Source organism: Myxocyprinus asiaticus, chromosome 36, assembly GCF_019703515.2.
Source record: "Myxocyprinus asiaticus isolate MX2 ecotype Aquarium Trade chromosome 36, UBuf_Myxa_2, whole genome shotgun sequence".
Lineage (NCBI taxonomy): Eukaryota > Metazoa > Chordata > Actinopteri > Cypriniformes > Catostomidae > Myxocyprinus > Myxocyprinus asiaticus.
The window spans coordinates 18,658,271-18,680,787 of NC_059379.1; the positions used below are offsets into that span (position 1 = coordinate 18,658,271).

At 38.9% G+C, this 22,517-nt stretch overlaps 1 protein-coding gene across 6 annotated transcripts in view; it reads right to left on the minus strand.

Annotated features, from left to right (window-relative positions):
- LOC127427268 (protein phosphatase 1B-like) overlaps positions 1–22,517 on the minus strand; it is a 66,403-nt gene that overhangs the window by 22,407 nt on the left and 21,479 nt on the right. The window contains exon 1 of one of the 6 annotated variants that reach the window (XM_051674759.1): positions 1,381–1,784. The exons of the other annotated variants lie outside the window; for them this stretch is intronic. The gene's annotated coding sequence lies outside the window, so the exon portion shown is untranslated. Of the gene's footprint in view, positions 1–1,380; positions 1,785–22,517 lie in introns of those variants that run through there. 6 annotated transcript variants of the gene reach the window in all.

Consider the following 22,517-nt stretch of genomic DNA (forward strand, 5'->3'; position numbering starts at 1 on the left):
TTATCATTGAGTACGGAGTGTAGATTGATGTGAAAGAAAATAATTTTAAGCATTTTAGCATAAGGCTGCGACATAATATGTGAAAAAATTGAAGGGGTCTGAATACATTCTGAATGCACTGTATATACTGTATGTGTGTGTATGTATATATTTCTCATTTCAAATTCACTTATTTGGACAGTGAAAAGTGATTGGAATTTGAAAAGCACATAATATCAACTGATTGTGGTTATTTGAACTAACACTGCAAACAAATATCAGCAATCAGACAATTATTTAATAATTGCAACAGGCCTAAACTACATTAGTTGAACAACAAACAATCTGCCTGATTTAAGTGCTAGTAGCCTGAAGTACAAAATTACATAACACAATAACAGTTCTTGGATAATTTTGAGCTGGACATGACGGTAGTCTCAGCGCTGTATATTCAAAAGGAATAGCTTCTAAAACGAGCTGTGTTTCGCACTGTAGATTTAGTAGAGGGGCAGCGATGCCACTGATTATCGCAGCAGGAAACAGCATCAAGAATAGGCTATTTTAGAACAGTGTTCTGTCCAAATTGGCAGAAAAATGCACATTCAAGAACAGTTTACGGAACTGAAAGTAAAGAAAATAATCCGGTTCCGAATAAGAACCGATTCTCTGTTCCTAACCCTAGTTGTCAATGTTATGAACATGACTGTAGAATTTCATTAGTGTGCCCCATTAATGAAAGAGCAGGTCGTAAATGCATTAATGAAATCTTCTCGTGGAACACAGCGTCTAAACATTTTACAGCATTAAAGAAGAATGCCCTGAAGGGATTTTAAAAAAGGCCAATGGGCACATGGGCAACACAGAACTATGGGGTGTGTCTGGATAGTAACACAAGCGCTTGCATCAACTTTCATCTCAAGTGTCATTTCTAACATGGACTATGCTTGAAAGACACAAACTGGCCTTGGCTATCTTTACCTCATCTTCATGACATGCACACACACAGACAACAAACACATGCATAGCCATAATGCATGTACTGCACAACCATCTCACGCACTGCACAAACATCACAGAAACCTACAAAACATTCTATAAAGCAGCTTATCAGAACTTACAAGGCCAGAGGAAAAATGTATTATTGATCACTACTAAGACAGAAGCATGAGTCTGATTCTCCATTTGAATGCAGGATTAGAAAGTGTGGAGCAGCTTTAAGCTGCTTTGGGCAAACCTCAACCTTAAGACCATTACATGACTCCAGGAATAGCCACTGAAATGTATTACAGGTCCAAATAAGCCATTAGACAAATGGAACAGGAGCCGCCTCATAAGCTATGCGATCAATGCCCGGGGACCTTGACCTAGCAAATAAAAAGAAAAAACTTGTAGGCTACTAACCAGCAGTCAGTCAAGGATTGCCAACCACAGATATTACAAGGAGGGTCATGGGATAGGTCAAATTTCAGTCCACGCAACCCAGCCGGGCTCTCTCACTCTCTTGATAAGTCCCTCTTTGCAGGTTTGTTTATTCGTCAGGAGAATGAGAACTGGCAGCAGTCAGCAGGGCCGGGTTCCAGTGAAAGTTCCAGCATACACAGGATCAGGGGCTCATAGCACAATGTCCACAGCCGGCACATGTGGCCCATCAGAAACTAAGCTAGACTTACCCAGAGGGGTGGTGCCCACAACTAGCTTTTTTGCTCACTACTCCACACACGACATGAATGGAAAGCATGTGCCCAAAAAAGGCGGTTGAGTGCTGGAGTGTGTGGCTGGATCAGGCCACAAGTTGTTGTGCAGTGTCATGGCTCAGCTGGCCAGGCTGTCTGCTTGGCCGGTCCACCCCCCCTGAGCAAGGCACTATTAATAACCCTTCAAACCCAGATTGAGTTACTGGCTTCTGAAAGCAGGCAGGGGCATAATATTGAATCCTTAAGGCTGTCATTCAAGTGGGGGAACATGGTTTCTTCCTAACCTTCATACCATCCAGAGATTTGTCTCTAAAGTTCTTGTCAGATCCTCCTTTTTCCAAGGCCTTGAGGTTAGGATTAGGGCTGGGTATCGAGTTCGATACATTTTAGGCACCAACCGAATTGCCTCTAAACAATCGAGCATCAAAAAATTTCTTGTCGTTCGGTACAAAATTTCGATACCTAAGGGGTTAATCTTGTCAATGTCAGTGATAAGCATGTAGCATGCTAGATGTGCCAAAATCTAAAAGTGCTGGTGATTGGCTGTGGTTAGGCATCAAGGAAAAACACTAGTTTACGCCGGTTATGCCCAGAGACTTGGCTCACAGGTCAGGTTGTAGTGTGTATGCGTCCCAACCCCATAGATGTAAAAGATGTGGAAAAGATCAAAAGTGTGGCTACATTTCACCAGGCTCGATGCCAACAGCGTGCGATGCAATATTTGCGCCAAGATAATTGCTGCCAAGACCGGCAACACGACAAACCTGATGAAGCACTTAACAGTGCACGGAATAAACTTAAAAGCAGAAAGTTGCTCCGTCTTCGACTGCAAGAAGACTGAGCCGGTGCAGTCCGTCCTCTCAGCGTCGTCCTGCCACAGAGCCTCCTTCAACATGCCCACCACACGAGTCCTCCTCCAAAACTACTGATGAATGCAGCGGCGCTATGACTGGGACTCCAACAGGTAAGGTTAACATTTAGCAAACAAACCAACAAACAAAATTGGCTAACTTGTAGTGGTACATGCTTGTGTACTTGTTAAATTAATGTTTCTGTGCGCGGTGACATGGTCCTATAAACTGGGACCTACGTAATGTTAGATATTGTTTGGATGTATGGCTATAGATAGCTAGCTAAATTGATGCTAAAAATGCTTCAAGGTTGACAGTAACTGATCAAGTTAAACTACTATTAAACTAGTTATCTTCTTAAACCATGCTTATCCATAGGGTTGGCTGAATGAACAGTTTAACTTTCTTGGTTTTTTTTTCCCTCTTAACATTAATGTTATAGCCTCTGCCCCTGCCAACCCTGGCATGAGGAGACCATCAAGTGTCAATCCATTCACACTAGCAGAAAAAGGAAAAATGATGAAGGCAAGATGAGTGCCACAGGGCAGTCACAAACTTCATTGTTAAAGGTTTGCTGCCTTTTTCTACAGTGGAGGCTCCATGGTGGAGGTAAGTAAGCTGTGTGGTGTTGTTGTAACTTTACCATTAAGGTTGTTGACCAGGTGTCTAGGTAATCTCTTAACCTAGATAATGTTTTTTTTTTTTACCTTTTTATAGTGAGCAACAATGATAAAACAATGCTATTTTTATGTTTTGTGTTATGTTGTCAACTATAGGGGGATGATAAGGGCCTTAAACCCCAGATACCTGCATGGTATGCAGTAGAAAAAGAAAACGTCAAGAAAGAGTTACAAGATGTGAGGGATGTGGCTGTGACTGCTGATGGCTGGACCAGCATTGTACAAGACCACTATCTGACAATGTCAGTCCACTATGTGAGAGAGGGCTCCATGAAAAAGTCCTACATACCAGGGCAGTATACACATCCCAGACGGGACATTGTAGCAGAAGAGATAGGAGATATTCTTGATGAATTCAATATAAAGGACAGAGTAGTTGCGGTCATAGTGGATAATGCAGCAAACATGGATGTAGCAATAAAAAAAGATGACAGGTATTAAAAAAATTGCCTGCTTTGCTCACACTCTTAATATTGCTGCTCAAAAGCTTTACACTATACCCTCAGTTTCACAGTGGGCAGGAAGGATCAGAGCAATGGTGGTGTGGCTGAAAAGGTCCAGCCTGGCTAAACCTGTCCTTAAAGAGAAGCAGCATCTTCTCAGTAAGTAGAAATCAATATTGATCAACCTTAGTGCAAAACTCTTTGGCCAAATAGTTTAGAAAATTCCTTTGCTAAATCATTTAGTAAAATATCTCTGCAAACAAAATAACCACTTTAATAACCACACACACCAATTTCCTTTCTTTCTTTCTTTCTTTCTATCTCTCTCTCACTCTAGGCCTTCCAGAACATGCTGTCATCCTGGATGTGAGGATGAGGTGGAATAGCCTGTTCCTGATGGTGGAGCGATTCCTGGAGCAGTTCCCTGCCATCCAGGCCGCCTCCATGGACCCTCGGCTTAAGAAATCAATGGAGAAGGACAGGTAAAGAACTTTGTCTTCAGCTTATACCATTTTCATTGTGCTCATAAAACTATAGTCCAGCTAATAAAACTGATTATATTTTTCAGACTGCAGAGAGTTTCTGATGAGGATTTCAGAAAAGCAGAACAGTTTGTCAAAGTTACAAAGATACTTTACACTTCAGCCATCTGCGTCTCTGCTGAAAGGAGCCCAACCCTGGGTCAGATTCTGCCGATCTTGGATAAACTCCAGCACCACTTCACAGTTAATGATGAGGACTCCTCCTTCACAAAGACCATCAAGGACACTATCTGGAATGACCTCTCAAAAAGATACCAGGTGTGAAGTGTAATCCTATTGATTTCTCACTTGTTTTCATTAGGATTATTCAGGGACTTGTCTTGCAGGTTGACAGCATCCGACAGTTCTTGGAGGAGGGCACAGCCTTGGGTCCCAGATTCTAGTCAAAAGTGGCAGATAAAGTGTGGACCAGACTGGAGGAGGAGCTGATGAGAAGGACCTCAGAAGAACAGGTGTTAATTGTTATTGGTAATCTTCTACTTCTCTTCAATTGTAGATCAATATATATGACCCTCATATTCTACTGAATACAGACTCAGGCCCAGCAAATGGAACAGAGGCACAAAGAGAGAGTAGGTGACCAAGATAACAGCTCATCTGATGAAGACAGTGCATCTGCAGTAGCAACACTTAAGAAAATATACAGACATCCTATTTTTTCCCATTTAATTTTCAGAAGAAAATGAACTTCTTTGCATTTACCTTGATAGTGTTTTATATTTTTCTTTATTTCTTTACTTATTTGTTCACAGAAGAGGCCAAAGCTGTCTGCCCTTGGGGAGCTGTTTGCTGTGGAGGACATGGCAATTGAAATAAGAACAGAGACCCCTGTCAGCAGCACTACAGAGAAGATTCAGGCAGAGATACAGCACTACAGATTACTTCCATCTATGCTGTCCTCAGTGAGTCCAGTAACCTGGTGGTGGGACATGAAGGACACTCTGCCAATGCTTTCTGATTTGGCAACAAGGTATCTGTGTGTGCAAGCACCATCCATACCCTCAGAGTATACATTTTCTACTGCCGGGGACATTATCAGTCAGGAGCGGGCTTGACTGTCTCCTGAAAAAGCAGATATGCTAATTGTTTTGAAGAAGAACTGCTGAGTGATTTAAAGATCTAATGTATGCAGTAGTAAGCCTCACATATTAACTAGTTGAACTTTATTCAAACTATTTGCACTGATTTATTGTGTTGGTTACATTTTGTTCCTTTGTGCTTTTTTGTTCCTTTGTTGGAGACTCATCAGGAGATGAGTCTTTGAGTCTGTAAAAAAAAGTCAACAAACTGAAAAAATAAAACCAACGTTTTTTTGAGGTAATGTGTGATGTTTGTAATCTTGTTAAAATGGATTTCATAAAACTGATATCGAAAATGTATAGTTTAGGAACGGTATCGAAGTCAAGATATCGGTATCAATATCGAACATTTTTGAACGATACCCAGCCCTAGTTAGGATGATCTCTGCTAAGAGTAAAAGGCTTATCCATCATGCAGTGATTGCTTTGATCAAACCCTGCCATTAGCATGGCAGACACGCTTGAGAGGAAGCTTTGTTAATTCTCAGGCTTCAAATAAAGGGATACGCATACAAGACCAGGTGCAGTAAACGCACACATGTATCAGATCAAACACTAATAAATGGGCACATCATCAGGAAATGAGGGGGGTTTGGAAAGGTGGTTTGGTGTGAGGAAGGTAGTGGGAATGCAAACTGCGAAATTTACTAACCTCCTCGCAACCAAGTAAAGCCCCGTTGCATTTTGGGTGATCTGTTAGAAATGGGACAATGCTAAAAGACAAATGTAAACTGGGTCCAAAACATTTTGAGATTTTTATACATTCAGAGGTGGCCAAAACCTAAGTAACCACGTTTGGCTTGTGTTGTAAACGCTCATCAGTTCAAATTCAGGGCTCAACGTGAAGGATTTTTCTGATTTTTAATTGCCCTGCCAAAAATGTATCTGGCCTCAACACAAAAGCTGCTTTGACCATCTTGGCTTTATGAAATATGTCCGAAGCTAAATATACAGTATATACTAAGTCTTGTCATAAAGATGTCACAATACCAGTGTTTCTGCAGTACCGGTAGTACAGAGCACTGACTCAATTCGATACATGCACACTGTCTGATTGAAACACTACTGCTTTTAAACGCTCACATATTTATTTGAGTGTGAACTCTTTTACTCCTTTTATACTGAAAAGCACAAATAATCCAATTAAAATCATGATATGTCCTAGCGTGATTATTAAACCACTAGGCTGCAATCTTAGTCTGTATGAGCTGCATACTTTAAATGAATGTGAAGCCGACTGCTCATACACTGGAAACTCAACAGATACTGAAAATAATTTGTATTGTATGAGATGAACAAAACAGAGCACTAATCCACTATGAAGCATGGAGCACATGCAGACTATATATTTATATAATTAAATCACAGCACTTGCACTTTAATGATCACACTGGGCAGTGTAGTGAACTGTTTATCCAGACAAGTTAAAAACACTTGTTTTTAAAAGCTTGCATCAAAATAAAAGCACGACTCAAAATAAAAGCTAGATCCCTAAAATTTAAGAAAATGTGATGGAAATATATTGCAATTGAATAGTAAAATGTAATATTAACTGTAGTAATATTAATAATAAATATAGCTGCAAGCAGCAATGATGGGCCCAAGCACTATGGAGCCATTTCCACCCGGTGACTTTTGGAAAACAAGGCATGATGGACACATGCATTTGGTCAAGTAAACAAGTAACTGACACTATTTGGACTAGATTTGATGTGAATATAAGAGGGGTTGTTTTATTCCAAGTCTTTTGGAAACGTTACATCTATTGTTGCCAGCTGGATTTGCTATGACCGTGACCCATCATAGCCACATTCATGTCATAAGCATGATTAAACATATGGCTGAGTGTGTCAAATACAACAAATACACTACAACATCATGTAATTTGATCCATTGCTATGGCAACACTATTTAAGATATCAAGAATCCCTTCACAATTTTACATCAGCAATGTCTTGACATTATTCTAAACAATTTTGAAGCAATTCAGGTAAATATAAGAAGACTATTTTAAAGACTTTTGTAAGAGCCACACTTCCTGCTTCCAGTTAGTGGCGCTATGACTGTGACCCAGAATAGCCACATCCATGTGATCAGCCCCCATTACCAAACATACAGCTCAATTTTGATCAAAATCACACAATGAGCCTGATTAATGAAACATGAGCAGAACAAATTGTGTAAATCGTTCGTAAAGCCGGTCTGACGTAAATTTTCAGATTCATTTTCAAAACATTAGCCGGTACGAACAAAACATACACCTGCTCCTGACCATGTGTAAATTGTGTGTAAGACATCCAAATGTGTTGCATTCTTTCAGACAAACTGACATCTACATTTTAATAGAAGTAAAATTAAATAATGAAAAAAACAAAAGAATGAAATAAACCTTAAATACATTAAAAAAAATGTCTTTGCATGCTTGCTGCATGCATTTATTTTTCAAAGTATAGATTTTTTCCAACTCTGTTTATTTTCAGCTTTAGTTCTAGACATGGGTTTGCATTTGATTTCCTCAATAATAATAATGCTCTCTAACGTGACTGGCTGGACATGTTTTTTTATTTGATATAAACTATTATTTAGATTTCATAATTAAATAGGCTATAGGCATCAATAAAATCGCATTTAGTTGAAGTACAGTATGGTCAGTGGTAAAACAATGAATGAAAATAATATATAGAATACACAATATATATTGTCTATTGTGTATTCTATATATACACTTTTTCAATATTTTCAATTTTTTAATATTTTTAAAAAACTTGTTGCTGTTTTGTATTGTTGTGTACTGGAAGCTCCTGTCACCAAGACAAATTCCTTGTATGTGTAAGCATACTTGGCAATAAAGCTCATTCTGAATACGCTGCGGGCAGGTGCATAAACAATACAACAGGGAAAAAAGAAAAAGCCCGCACACTACCGTATATCTTTAAAATCTGTAATATCTTACAGCATTTCAGTCAAAGACCTACTTCAGGCATTCTATCAATTCCTTTGAAGATTGGTCCTGTTGCAAGGGAAGTACACTATATTGCCAAAAGTATTCGCTCACCCATCCAAATAATTGAATTCAGGTGTTCCAATCACTTCCATGGCCACAGGTGTATAAAATGAAGCACCTAGGCATGCAGACTGCTTCTACAAACATTTGTGAAAGAATGGGCCGCTCTCAGGAGCTCAGTGAATTCCAGCATGGTACTGTGATAGGATGCCAACTGTGCAACAAGTCCAGTCGTGAAATTTCCTCGCTACTAAATATTCCACAGTCAACTGTCAGTGGTATTATAACAAAGTGGAAGCGATTGGGAATGACAGCAACTCAGCCACGAAGTGGTAGGCCACGTAAAATGACAGAGTATGCTGAGGCGCATAGTGCGCAGAGGTCGCCAACTTTCTGCAGAGTCAATCGCTACAGACCTCCAAAGTTCATGTGGCCTTCAGATTAGCTCAAGAACAGTGCGTAGAGAGCTTCATGGAATGGGTTTCCATGGCCGAGCAGCTGCATCCAAGCCATACATCACCAAGTGCAATGCAAAGCGTCGGATGCAGTGGTGTAAAGCACACCGCCACTGGACTCTAGAGCAGTGGAGACGCGTTCTCTGCATCTGGCAATCTGATGGACGAGTCTGCGTTTGGCAGTTGCCAGGAGAACGGTACTTGTCTGACTGCATTGTGCCAACTGTGAAGTTTGGTGGAGGGGGGATTATGGTGTGGGGTTGTTTTTCAGGAGCTGGGCTTGGCCCCTTAGTTCCAGTGAAAGGAACTCTGAATGCTTCAGCATACCAAGAGATTTTGGACAATTCCATGCTCCCAACTTTGTGGGAACAGTTTGGGGATGGCCCCTTCCTGTTCCAACATGACTGCGCACCAGTGCACAAAGCAAGGTCATAAAGACATGGATGAGCGAGTTTGGTGTGGAAGAACTTGACTGGCCTGCACAGAGTCCTGACCTCAACCCGATAGAGCACCTTTGGGATGAATTAGAGCGAAGACTACGAGCCAGGCCTTCTCATCCAACATCAGTGTCTGACCTCACAAATGCGCTTCTGGAAGAATGGTCAAAAATTCCCATAAACGCACTCCTAAACCTTATGGAAAGCCTTCCCAGAAGAGTTGAAGCTGTTAGAGCTGCAAAGGGTGGGCCGCGTCATATTAAACCCTATGGATTAAGAATGGGATGTCACTTAAGTTCATAAGCGTCTAAAGGCAGATGAGCGAATACTTTTGGCAATATAGTGTATCACTGTACAGTCTTGGATTTACTCGAAGTTTCTCCAAAGATGCTGGCGATGCGCTCAACTGAACCAGAAAAGGTGGTGGACATCCTCCTGTCGAAATTAACTGAACATGTTTTACACTTAAGCTTCATGTCAAACCATTTTTATTGACCTCTTGGACAGTTTAATTCACAAAAGAACCTCTGATGACAGCAAAGATGACTGCAAGTTCCTCAATCTCTTTTTAGATGCGAGTGTTTGCTAAATCAACATTTTATGATGTGAATGCACTCCACTAAAACAATTTTTTTTTTTTATTACTTTCACATATATGTTAAAAGATTCCTAATCTCATTTACTAGAGAGTCTGAAGCCTTCATTAAGTGGTGTTTCATGGAATCTTTGGAATTCACTAACATACACCAGTTGTACTAACAAATCTGGGGAATACAAAGCATTTGTGAATCCGGCAGAAAGTTTTCGGGAAGCTCCATTTTACATGGAAATTACTCCCAATTCTTTCAAATATTTATAAAATTTTCATGAATGAGGCCCAATGCATGCAGAAGATATTTTTTTGCCATTAATTTATTGCCTCGGCATGGCAACCCCGTTAGTAATGTATCAAAAATCTGTTCGCAATTTAGCATCTTCAATGTCTTGGCATAATGTTGCCTAAATTTGGTGACAGTCACATGAATCCCACATGCATTTTTCAAGTGATCCAAAATGGCCAACTTCCTGTTGGGCGGAGGTAATGACTAATTATGAAAGTTGTCCAGCTTGATAAGAACAATATATGTACCGAGTTTGGTGACAGTAGTTGAAAGAGAGGGTGCTACAGAGCCCCCGTTAGACGCCCATGTTAAAGGGGTCGCTACAGAGCCCTCCACACGCCCATGTGTGAACTTTTGCCAAGGCCTAGTGGCCGACAACTCTGATGTGTGTGCAAAATTTCATGAGCTTTTAAGCATGTTAAGTCCCAAAAGCACTCAAAACCTTGAAAAGAATAATATCAATAATAAAAAAAATTAAAAATGTAGGTGTATTGACTGTAGGTGAAAAAGGGGGTGCTATGGAGACAAATGAAAATTCTCTCATGATTTACTAACCCTCCAGGCACCCCAGATGTGTATGACTTTCTTCTGCAGAACACAAATTAAGATCAGTATCTTAATACTGTCTCAGCTCAGTAGGTCCTCACAGTGCAAGACATTTTTTTTTATCATAAATTCTCCTCCCTGCCCAGTAGGGAGCGATATGCATGAAGAATGTGAATCAGCAAAAACAGAAGGAGAATGTGAAAGTTAAAGTGGAGATTGACTGAATAGGCAGGGGAATTTACAGTAAAAAATTTAATATTGATCTGTTTCTCACCCAAAACTATCATACAGATTCTGAAGATATGGAATTAACCACCAGAGTTGTCTGGAGTACCTTTATGTTGCCCTTATGTGGATTTTGGAGCTTTAAATATTTGGCACCCATTCACTTGCATTGTATGGACCTACAGAGCAGAGTAATTGTTCTAAAAATCATAATTTGTGTTCAACAGAAGATAGAAAGTCATACACATCTGGGATGGCCTGAGTGCAAGAAAATGATGAGACAATTTTCATTTTTGGGGGAACTAGTCCTTTAAGCAATTAGGTATGGGGTGCTTTATCGAATTTTCATATATCATGAACCAAATAAATGAATTATATAAAGGCAAAATTTTATTTCAAAATTTGCAACATTTTCTGTCCATGTGATCATAAATTAAATGAACCATCAAAGATCATAATCTGATCTCTCCATCGCTTGATTTTACCCCTACTATGCTTTTTCTTCAACACTGTTTACAGAGTTCACACAAGGTTCTTGAAGTGATAAAGTGCTTGAATTTAGATTTAAAAAAATGTAAGTATTGGAATACCTGGAAAATCGCCTTGTTTTGTTGAAAAGTGCTTGAGATTAAAACGGACCATTTCTTCTGTGTAATGTGAGTACATCAAAGATGAGATCGCGCACTCCACTTTCATTGAATAATGTCTTAACACCCTTCCTGTCCTTTACAGTAAGATAAATTAAAAAGAAATATTAATTTTAAATCACAAATAGCACAGATGCGCTAAAAAACAAGACTTCTCTCTCGTTAAAGGAATGTTCCGGGTTCAATACAAGTTAAGCTCAATCGAAAGCATTTGTGGCATAATGTTAATTACCACAAAAATTTATTTAGACTCGTTCCTCCTCTTCTTTATAAAAAAAAAAAAAAAAAAAAAAAAAAAACACAAATCAATGTTACAGTGAAGCACTAACAATGGAAGTGAATGGGTCCAATTTTTTAACCTTAAAATACTTATTGTTTCAAAGGTATAGCCACAAGACAAATGATATGAGTGTAAACATTATTTTACTGTGTTAAAATCACTTGAAAACCTTTTCTGTGAGAAGTTAAAGCCAATTTTACAACTTTGTTACCAGGACAATGTAATGTCAACAGACCCTAAAACCCTAAAATGACAGTAAAAATTACATTTTAAACAACTTTACAGCTCAAATAATACACAAGCATAAGAATTAATGCAAGTGCTTCTATAAAATTATAAGTTTTACATTTCTGTGTTTAAACCCTTCAAAAATATTTGTAAAACGTTACATGTGATTATAATAATGATGACAAACTAATTATTAAAAAATAAATATACATTTTCACATACGTTTTCAGGACAGGTTCTGTTCAGTTCTAGTGCTTGTTCTGCACCTGGGCCCCACACCATGAAGCAAGTTGAACAAACTTAGGGTTACAGGATTGGTTTCGAGTTGACAAAACCGAACCAGTCCAATCTGTTTTAATTGGTACCACAATGCTGCTCATCAACTTTCTATGTCAACTCAATCTTTGATCCTGATTTTAAGATGTTCACACGCTTGTGCACATGAATGAGTGACGTTTGCAGCGAACAGCCAATCGCATGAAACATGGAGAGAAAGAGCGTGATTCAAATTCACTTCACACGAGAGAGTCGGCAGGATTTACTTCTCTGCTATGTTTGAAGTACATGTATAGAGGAAAGAAATGTAGCTTCGCCAAAATTCGAAGACTTACTAAAAGACAAAAACAGAAAACGGAGTAAAACCCAGAGTAAACTTATAAAAGTTAGCTCATTACTGTGATTACTTTTAAACATATCACCATTTATTTAGTATGGCCCATTTGTTCATATGAAATCAGAGAGTGCAAAAGGGTGTGATGAGTCTAAGGGGTGCTGGCAAAGGATGTTTAAAAATATACTTTATTTTTGTAATTCCGTTTGGTGCCACTAATAGTACAGAAATCACATACTTCACCTTTAAACTATGCCGGTTACGTGTGGCCAAAAAAGAAAATAACCACACAATCTGAAATTTTGAAAAAGTGCATACATTTACATGCACAAGAACTTCACAGAACTTCTTCAGTATGCTTAATATCAGCATGCAAAAACACAGATGTTGGATACACACACCCGAAGATCAGTTAATACAGGTACTGCACTAAAACAACTATGAATTCTGGTCTAAACATCAAAACGGGGCCTAAGAGACAAGATATAGGACAGGGCCCAGATGCAAGAAACCCCTCAAGTTAAGAAAAACCTTAGTGGCAATTCATTTACAATTATAACTAAGGGTTTTCTTAAACTAAGGGGCAACTGGGCTTCAATAGATGGAAGTACAGAACATTAAAATCTCATACACCGACCCTCTGCGCAGAAGTTCATTGCTCATTGCAAATGGTGTGTAGAGAGACACCAATGTATTATTCTTTGAAGCACTATAGATTTGTCACAGGTTAGCCTATATTTAGAATGTATTTATATACGTTTCCCAATATAGGGCACTTTGAATACAGGTTGCATATTCACAGAGGGTGACTCTTCAGAGGCACACAGTGGATTCACTTCTGCCTGGTATAGTAAAATTGCGACAAACTGACCTTTCTGAAATGTTGACCTGTCCAGCATACAAAACAGCCATGATAAGGCTTTTTGTCCAAAAGATGCTTTAAGTCAAAATACACTTTGCTTTAAGTCCATATGCCTTAGTCTAAAGTCTATAATGCAAACTCCTCCTGATAAAAAAAAGCCCACAGGCTGAATAAAGTTTCGAAAACAGCACATAGTACACAATAAGGATCCAAAGAGATAACTACTGATATAGCAACTAGTTAATCCAAAACCTTCTAAGTAAAACATGTTCAAACAAGACACACATGATTATTTTCTCTAGTAACTCTGTCAAGAATTAGGATGGAGTGTTGAAAATAAATCACATATACAGCCATATATTTTTTATTAGCAAAAATAATATGGTTCATGGAAAAATAAATTCTGTAATCATTTATTCAACCTCTTGTTGTTCCAAACCTGAATAACATTCTTCCGTTGAACACAAAAGGGGATGTTAAGCAGTATATTAGGCTTAGTCACAATTCACTTTCATTGCATCTTTTTCCCATACATCTGCCTAACATTTGTTAACATTAATATCATACATCTGCCTAACATTTCATATTCCATGGAAGGAATAAAGTATTATGGGTTTAGAATAACATGAGGGTGAGTAAACTGTTGCTTTAATTAGATGTGGGAATATGTACATACACTGTCCACATTTTTGCCATAACCAGCTCTTGTTCTGGCAAGGCACAATTCTGACTTCTACCCCCATTTTCTTTGTGAGACACCATTCTAAAAATAAACACTGTAGCATCACCAAGCAACTCCAACTCACCAAGCACTCTAAACAAGGGGCTTAACTTCATTCAGTGACCTAACTGCAAACTTGCTATCTTCTTGGGACATGAGATGACCTCAATATATTTATGCTTCAGCTCTGCGTGATGAAAACAGGCTTTGAGCTCAACCTGGTAAATATAGTTAGCTAGTGATAGGATTCAGTCTAAACCACTTTCCATTTCAATATGATAAACAATGACATGTTGGGAACCTCAAAATTTAATAGTGCCTAGACATGTTACACTAACAGATTATCCTTAATGTCTTTAGTCCATTTCTTCTTAAAGCTTCTATGCAGCTTTGACATGACATGTTGAGAAATGTAGTATGAATCTTCATGGACATTTTTAAAATGTGGCAGAGGACAAGTCTGATGAAAATTTGTGGCCTGATTAGCACATACATGCCGGACGAAGTCGAGCTACAATTGCATTATCTTGTTAGAATGACTTTGAAAAAACTGACTGGGAGGACTTCAGTCAGATTAAAGCATTTATTGGTTTATTCCCTTCAGAAATCAAACTTGTAAAGTAATTTTAAAATGACATTTAAAGGGATAGTTTACCCAAAAATGTAAATTCTCTCATCATTTACTCACCCTCATGATATCCCAGATGTGTCTGACTTTTTCTTCACCAGAATACATTTGAAGAAAACTAGAAAAATATCTCAGCTCGGTAGGTCCTTAAAATGCACGTGGATGGTGATCCGACTTTTGAAGCTCAAAAAAAAAAAAAGAACAGATAGCCAGCATAAACGTCGTCCATACTAAAGCTGCTAAATGAATATCTTAAGCGATACGATCGCTTTTGGTGTGAAAAAGATCAATATTTAAAGTACTTTTTAACTTAAGTCATCGCTTCCGTTCAGCAGCGGTATGCGCATGTGACGTAATCGCGTTGGGACGTGAGACACACCAGAACTGAGGTACATGCGACACACACGGAAGAGCAGCGCTGTTTACAAGTGAGCAGAAGGAACACTGTACAGAAGCTTCTTTTGTTTTGATTTAGATCTGTATTTATCCAGCCTGATCTCATGAAATTTACATGAACATGATAAAATTTTTGAAATTCAAAACATACATAACCTGTTTGGCTTCATGTTTGCAGTGAAATGTCCAGCTGGGGGTACCAAAAGTGAGTAAAATGGTGTCGTATTCAGACGAGGTTTCAAAAATGAATTTGCTGATAATTTATTCACCAAGATGTATGGCCTGAGGACTCCTCCACGCGTGACCTTACCAACGAGCTTACGTCATCCCTCTCATGAGCTTTTAGTTAAAAAGTATATAAGTATTGTTTTGTTTCTCAAAATAATCAATCACTTGGGTTCAGAAGAACTTTATTTGTCGACTGGAGTCGTGTGGATTATTTTGATGCACCCTAAATACGCATTTTGGACCATCAAAAAAATAAAAATGGAGGACATTCACTTGCATTGTTTAAAGGAGGAGGCCTGAAATGAAATCCTGAAAATCTTAAATTCTGTTTTGATGAAGAAACTCATCTTAAAGATACATCTTGGATGGCCTGAGGGTGAGTAAATTATCAGCAAATTTTCATTTTTGTGTGAACTATTCCTTTAAGGTGAATTTTAGATCACTCACCTTCCTAACACTTTTACCTGAACCTAACCAATAGTGTTTTAAAATATAAATGAGATGTTTAAAAAAAGACATCCTTACCAAATCAACACCTAAACATAACCATTAGTGTTTTAAAAATATATATGAGAAGTTAAAAAAGACATCCTTACCTTATCAATGCCTAAATCTAACCATTAGTGTTTTAAATTGCAGAAGCAAAATGAAAAATCACGTTTTCTGGTGCAACAACATCATATCGTACAGCTTCATGACTCTGTAATGTCACGTGTCAGCTTGAGTTCATGGCTGGACTTGAATCGCGGTCCTCCAACTCTAAGTCCAACGCCATATGAGGTGAGCTACCGCACAAGCTAATCATGTTGGAATAAGTGTATATATGTAGGTGGGTCTGTAATACAAGCATTAAAAGTTTTTCAAAAGATGCGTTTGAATAAAAGTGTGTCGACATCATAAAATAGCAGGGTCTGAATAATAGAGAGGAAAATAGGTATATATAAAGTAATAATCAGCCATTAAAGTCATGATTTGAGTGAAAGTAAAAAAAAAAAAAAAAAACAGTTGCTGTAGCGCCTCTAGTGTTCATTACACCTGAAAGCTGCAGGGAATTGTACCTGGAGAAAAAAATAAATTCTAAAATTGATATAGTCATGTTTTCACTATGAGACCAGGTTGTATTTATCTCACAATGGTGCATTTATGTGCTTATCCTGGATGTCTCAACCGAGAGGAGAACGTAAGATTCCGTCCGTAACATGGCAACGCGAATACGCCACGAGAGACCGCGTGATCTCCACCCTCTCGTGAAGCTTACCGGAAGCAGTAGATAGGGCTGGGAATTGCCACAGACTTTCCGATTCGATATTACAATTATATTTTCTTGTCGATTTGATATGTATTTTGATTTTTAAAGTATTGTGATTCTTTAAGTATTGTGATTTGATGTTTTTGATAAAACAATCATAAAAGAAAAAATGTAAAACTGTATTAATTTCTTCTTTCTCAGTAAGAAATGTCTACTGAAGGACAGTTATGTCTGAAGCATCAGTTTCACCCTGTAATACAGAATTTGCAGGTTAAAGGTAGGGATGTGCAAAACTACCAACTTAAAACTAACAATCAATTGGTCGACTAGTTAGTGCCCATAGAACCCACGTATAAGACTGCATTATGTCCATTTGTATTCAACAAATAAATAGTATAAACAATATATAATTTTAACCAACTAATTTTGTTATTTTATAATATCAAATATAACAAATTACCATAAGCTATTATTTTTATCATAAAGATAATTTTACAACATAGGCCTACAAATGGAGGCTAAACAGTAAACTTGTTCAAGAACCATTTCTGGGGCTGTACTATGTTGACACACGACAATTCATCTGCAGTCATGTTGTTGCATGTAATTTGTGTATGCACCCTGAGATCATATGCAGAGTTCTCATAGACAACACTATTCTTGAAAACTGCTCCCAGATGAATGAGAGAGAAGAAATAGTGAGAACTCATCTTATGCGCTTTCTGCGAGACACGCTCGAGCTATGCACGAGGGCGCCAAAAACACATCTGAACACACAGCGAATCTGATACGTGCATTGCCGGATTTTATTTAATCTGTTCTTCAAAATATAATCAGGTGTGTTTCCTCAAGCACGCGTCTCTGTGTCTAACGGCCTTTCTTGTCATAGGTCACTCCGAAACGTCTTTCAGGTCGCCCACCACAGTGCCGGGAAAATATGCAAAATTACCCGCCACTGCGCACGAATACCCTGGCTGTTAGATTATAAATATTGCGGGGACGCGACATATAATTTACAGTATCCAGCAGTTTGATAAGTCTTTTTACTGCTAAACTATTAAAGCAGTGTCAGACAGAATCTGCAGAATGACTTCAGGCAAATACTCTCTACAGCACCTCACAAATAAACTTTTGGATTATGCATAATAACAGGAACATTGATCACAACAGAGGATTTGATGTCCAACAGTGAACAAGTGGTGCTTTGATGGCCATAGCAGCAGTGCATTAAAGCACTGGTTCTCAACTGGTTTTGCTTCAGGACCCAGATTTTACATTGGAAATCAAATTGGCGACCCACCATAGTAAAAACGTAACCTGTATTTAATGTATCCTGGGTTGCATTTCCTTTTATGTTGCATAGGTTTGTTCATGGTTTTCAAGTACATGCATCAAGTGACATTATTTTTGTTGTTGCCGTCAACAACAAAAGAGACAGGGACTTTTCTCTCCCCCCTTTTAAAAATTTAAGAGCATATTTATTTACATGAGCCCATTATTATCCTGTTTGTTTCCTAATTTCAAACATAATTCAAACATAACATACATATTACACAGGATGAAAGGCTCCTCATTACCATGGTTAAGTCAGTGTAGCTAGTCTTAAATAATAGTAATAATAATAACATAGTATTAATGAAAAAAAAAAATACTAGCTGAAACACATCGTGAAACTTTAACTACAACTGCCACTGTTAATATAAAATGAGGTCTAATAGATTCTACCTTCAGATTATTTCATATGACACTATAACTTTGTCAAAATATAAATCGTGAAACAATTTTGTAAAGGTGATGTATAATGAAAAAAATAATCAGCGCATAGCACAGTGTTGCTCTTTTCCTCCTCAGTGCTGTTCGGCATGTCAGGGCTGTCTACTGTTTGAGCGGTTCGACTTCCTCCGTAATGCTTTAAAATAGAAAAGTCTCACTAGAATTGAAATAGGTTACATCTGTTTTGAGGTCTGCGCTCCACAATATCGAGGGAATCCCGGTTTTTGCATGTGCACGTGCCAGAGAGAAGAGCAGATCATGATCGCGAGCTGGTTCCGTTACACTAGTGCGAAAGTGCAGATGAGAAGTCTTTAGCTGATTGCGAGATTATCATTAAATCTGCCCCGGCAGTCCTAAATAGGCTATCACCTGGGCGGCCAGCGAAATATCTTCAAATGGGAGAACCATGGCATTGTTCTTTCCCTGCTGTCAGCGACCCAGTCCGAATAGACCTGCAACACACTTTTGGGTCGCGACCCACCAGCTCAGAAACACTGCATTAAAGGACTAAATGTAAACAAATAAAGAGACAAAACTTCTCAGATTGAAAACCTGTTCATGTGGAACTCAAACACAAATATACTTTCCTACATTTATCTATAAATTATCGTATTAGCATTAATATAAACGTGTATTTCATTATAATATCAAAAAATAAATTTTTCATTAGGGAGACGATTTTAAAATCATTTGTCTCAAGAATCGCGATATGTAACAGAATCCATTTTATTTCCCAGCCCTAGTAGATTATAATTAAAAAGTATTTTAAAGGGAGAGTCGCGTGGTGCCATGCGAGGTTCGGACGCGTGAATGCAAACTCTGTGCACTTTGCTAGTTTTAATACTTTTTGTGTCATGAACCGGTGAGATTCGATACAGCCTGTTCCATAACTATTCTATGAAGACAATATGTCAAAGAATTTGAAATCCTCTGGCTCTGGAGACATTAAAAGACACTTACGTGCTCAAGCTTATACCCCTGACAAGGCCGCAGACCAGGGACTCAATTTGGCCAGTGAGGTGAAAGAGATTCAGCGTCAAATGTTGAACATGACGGCAATGCTGACGAAGGTCATTGCTGACTTGGAGGATCTTGCTGTAATACATCGATCGATCACTGCCATGGAGACAAAATTCACTGAGTTGGTTACAAGAGTGGGGGACGTCGAGAAATGGATCGATTATCTGGAGTCATCGGAGAGGGAATTAGCTGCTAATCCGCTAGCGACCAAGACAGACTTGGAGCATGTTTGGGAAAAGTTGGAAGACCTTGAGAATTGTAACCGGAGAAACAACATCCGAATTGTTGGAATTCCTGAAGACTATGGCAGAGTTATGGTGAAATTCCTAGACGAGCTCTTCCCGAGTCTGTTCGACATTACAGGTCATAAGCTGAAAATCGAGCGAGCACACAGAGTTCCGGCTTGGAGATCCGCTGAGGGAGACAGGCCCCAATCAATTCTGGCCAAATTTCTGAGATCATCCGATAAAGATCTCGTGTTACACGAGGCGAGGAGTAAAGGAAGGCATTCTTAGAAGAACCACAGCATTTTCTTGTTCCCAGACTTTGCAAATTCGACAAGAGAGAAATGTGATCGATTCAAGGAATGCAAGAAACTCTTACATCAACAGAAGGATCGCTTTTGCACTGATGTTCCCGGCCAAATTGAGAACAGATATTATGGATGGCCACAAAATATTTACATGCCCACAGCAAGCAATGTCCTTCATAAAGTCAATGGAATGAGTGGGTCATTGTGTGATGCTCTCTATGCGGCCGAGTGGGCCTGACTCGCTGATCATTCTCTTGACTGTCTGAGGAAGCTGCGCCTTTTTTGTTTCTTTTTGTGTTGGTTCTGCCTAGCGGCTGGAGTTTGTTTTGTGGAATAACACTCTTTGGGACAGTTTGTTGATGAATCTGCACATTCTTTGTGCTTATGCCTCCTATTGGATGGAGTTTGTTTTGTAGAATATTTCTTGCAAATCATTAGAATGATTAGGGCATTTGTTACACTCAGGTAACAGCCGAATGGGCCGGCTCACTAAACAAGCCTGCCCGAGGAAACTAAACGGCTTTTTTTTTTTTTTTTTGCTGGTTACACTAGCGGCTGGAGCTTGTTTTGTGGAGGAACACACATTCGGGACAGATATGTGGATGAATCTATACGTTCTTTGTGCTTATTCTGTCTATTGGCTGGAGTTTGTTTTATAGATTATATTTTGTTGTGTAATTCTGTCTCACAAAATTTGTATTGACTTGAGCAATCCGATGGCAAAGTTGTCACGGAGACTCTCGTAGGCATACACGGACTGTTTAGGGGGATGGACGGCGTTTGGCGCTGTCGTGCACGGGGTTAATGCGCACATTTTTCTTTTTTCTGTTTTTTTGTTCTGGGGGATGCTCGGGGGTTGATTGTTGCACCAATGTTGGAATGTGGTCTGTATAATTGTATTTTTGACACAATCTATTTTTTCTCATAAGTCAAAATGTCAAATGTTAATATGAGCGGACTGTCCCTCTCTCCACGTGGAATGTGAATGGGTTGGGGCACCCCATAAAAAGGTAGTTTATTTATTTTCTTACATGTAAGAAATATGATATAGTGTTTCTTCAAGAAATGCTTATTTCCCCGCAGGAAGCTGAAAAATTTGGGAAGATATGGGGTGGATATTTTTTCTTTAGTGCTGGCTCAAGTAAGAGCAGGGGAGTCATTACATTGATAAGTAAACATCTACAATTCAAATGGGGTGGTGGCGGGAGGTATGGCGCATAAGATTTTGCTTTACGCTGATGATATTTTATTATTCGTCTCCGTCCCCATTAGATCTATGCCTTGCCTCCACAGAATTATTAATTCCTTTTCTAAGTTCTCAGGATACAGTGTCAATTGGTCTAAATACGAAGCTTTGGCTCTGACAGCATACTGCCCAGTAACGGCTTTCCAGCCGAGCACCTTCCAGTGGCCCAAATAGGGCATTAAGTATTTGGGCATTTTATTCCCAGCAAATTTGTGTGATTTAGTTAGTTAATTTTGACCCCTTAATAAAAAGGTTTTCCGAGCGATGTGGGCAGGTGGGCTTCATTACATTTATCTATGATTGGGAAGGTTAATGTTATTACAATGAATTGTATTCCAAAATTTAACTATCTGCTACAGTCTCTCCCTGTAAATGTCCCCCTCTCTTATTTCAAGCAATTTGATAGCATAGCAAAGTCCTTTATTTGGAATGGTAAGCGTCCTAGATTACATTTTAATAAATTACATAGGCTGATTGACAAAGGTGGGCTAGGCCTACCCAAGATTTTGTCTTATTATTATGCATTCGGTCTCAGACATTTGGCTCATTGGTCACTTCCGCCTGAGAGAGCCCCTCCCTGGTTTTGTATTGAACAGGAAGTTCTTGCCCCTATTTTGCCTTTGCAAAGCCTTTCTATCAAACTAATTGGAGAAATTAAGTTTCACCCCGTTATCTCGCATTTGCACTCAGTACGGACAAGTGTCCAGAGTGTTTAATTCGGACATTTATTTAAATGTTGCCTAAAGCATATGGCTGAACCCTAAACTATGTATTAATAAGTCCCCTTTTTGCTGGTCAGAGTGGAATGTGAGGGGGGTTACTACACTCGGTGACCTATATAAGAGTGGAGTGTTGAGATCTTTTGAAAATTTGGTTCAACATTTTAGGATTCCCAGATCTCAGTTCTATAGGTATTTACAGCTGTGCCACCTGCTCTGTATTGTTTTTGGGAGTAGCACACACACACCCCTAAAGCGGCAGATACTCTGGGAGAGGTGATTACTGCTTTTGGAAAAGGTCATGAGGAGTCAGTGTATTACTCCCTGCTAATTCAGAGTCTGGGGGACGGAACTTCAACTTCTATCAAGAGATTATGGGAGAAAGATTTAAACTTGGTATTGGAGGAAGGAGTGTGAGCTAGGATTCTAAAAAATGTCAAGTCTGTATCTAGCGATGCAAGGGTTCGCTTTCAAGATTTTACACAGATTCTACTGGACCCCCTCTAGATTGTTTAGGCTTGGTCTTAGACACACCCACATGCTGGCAAAGCCAATCAGAAGA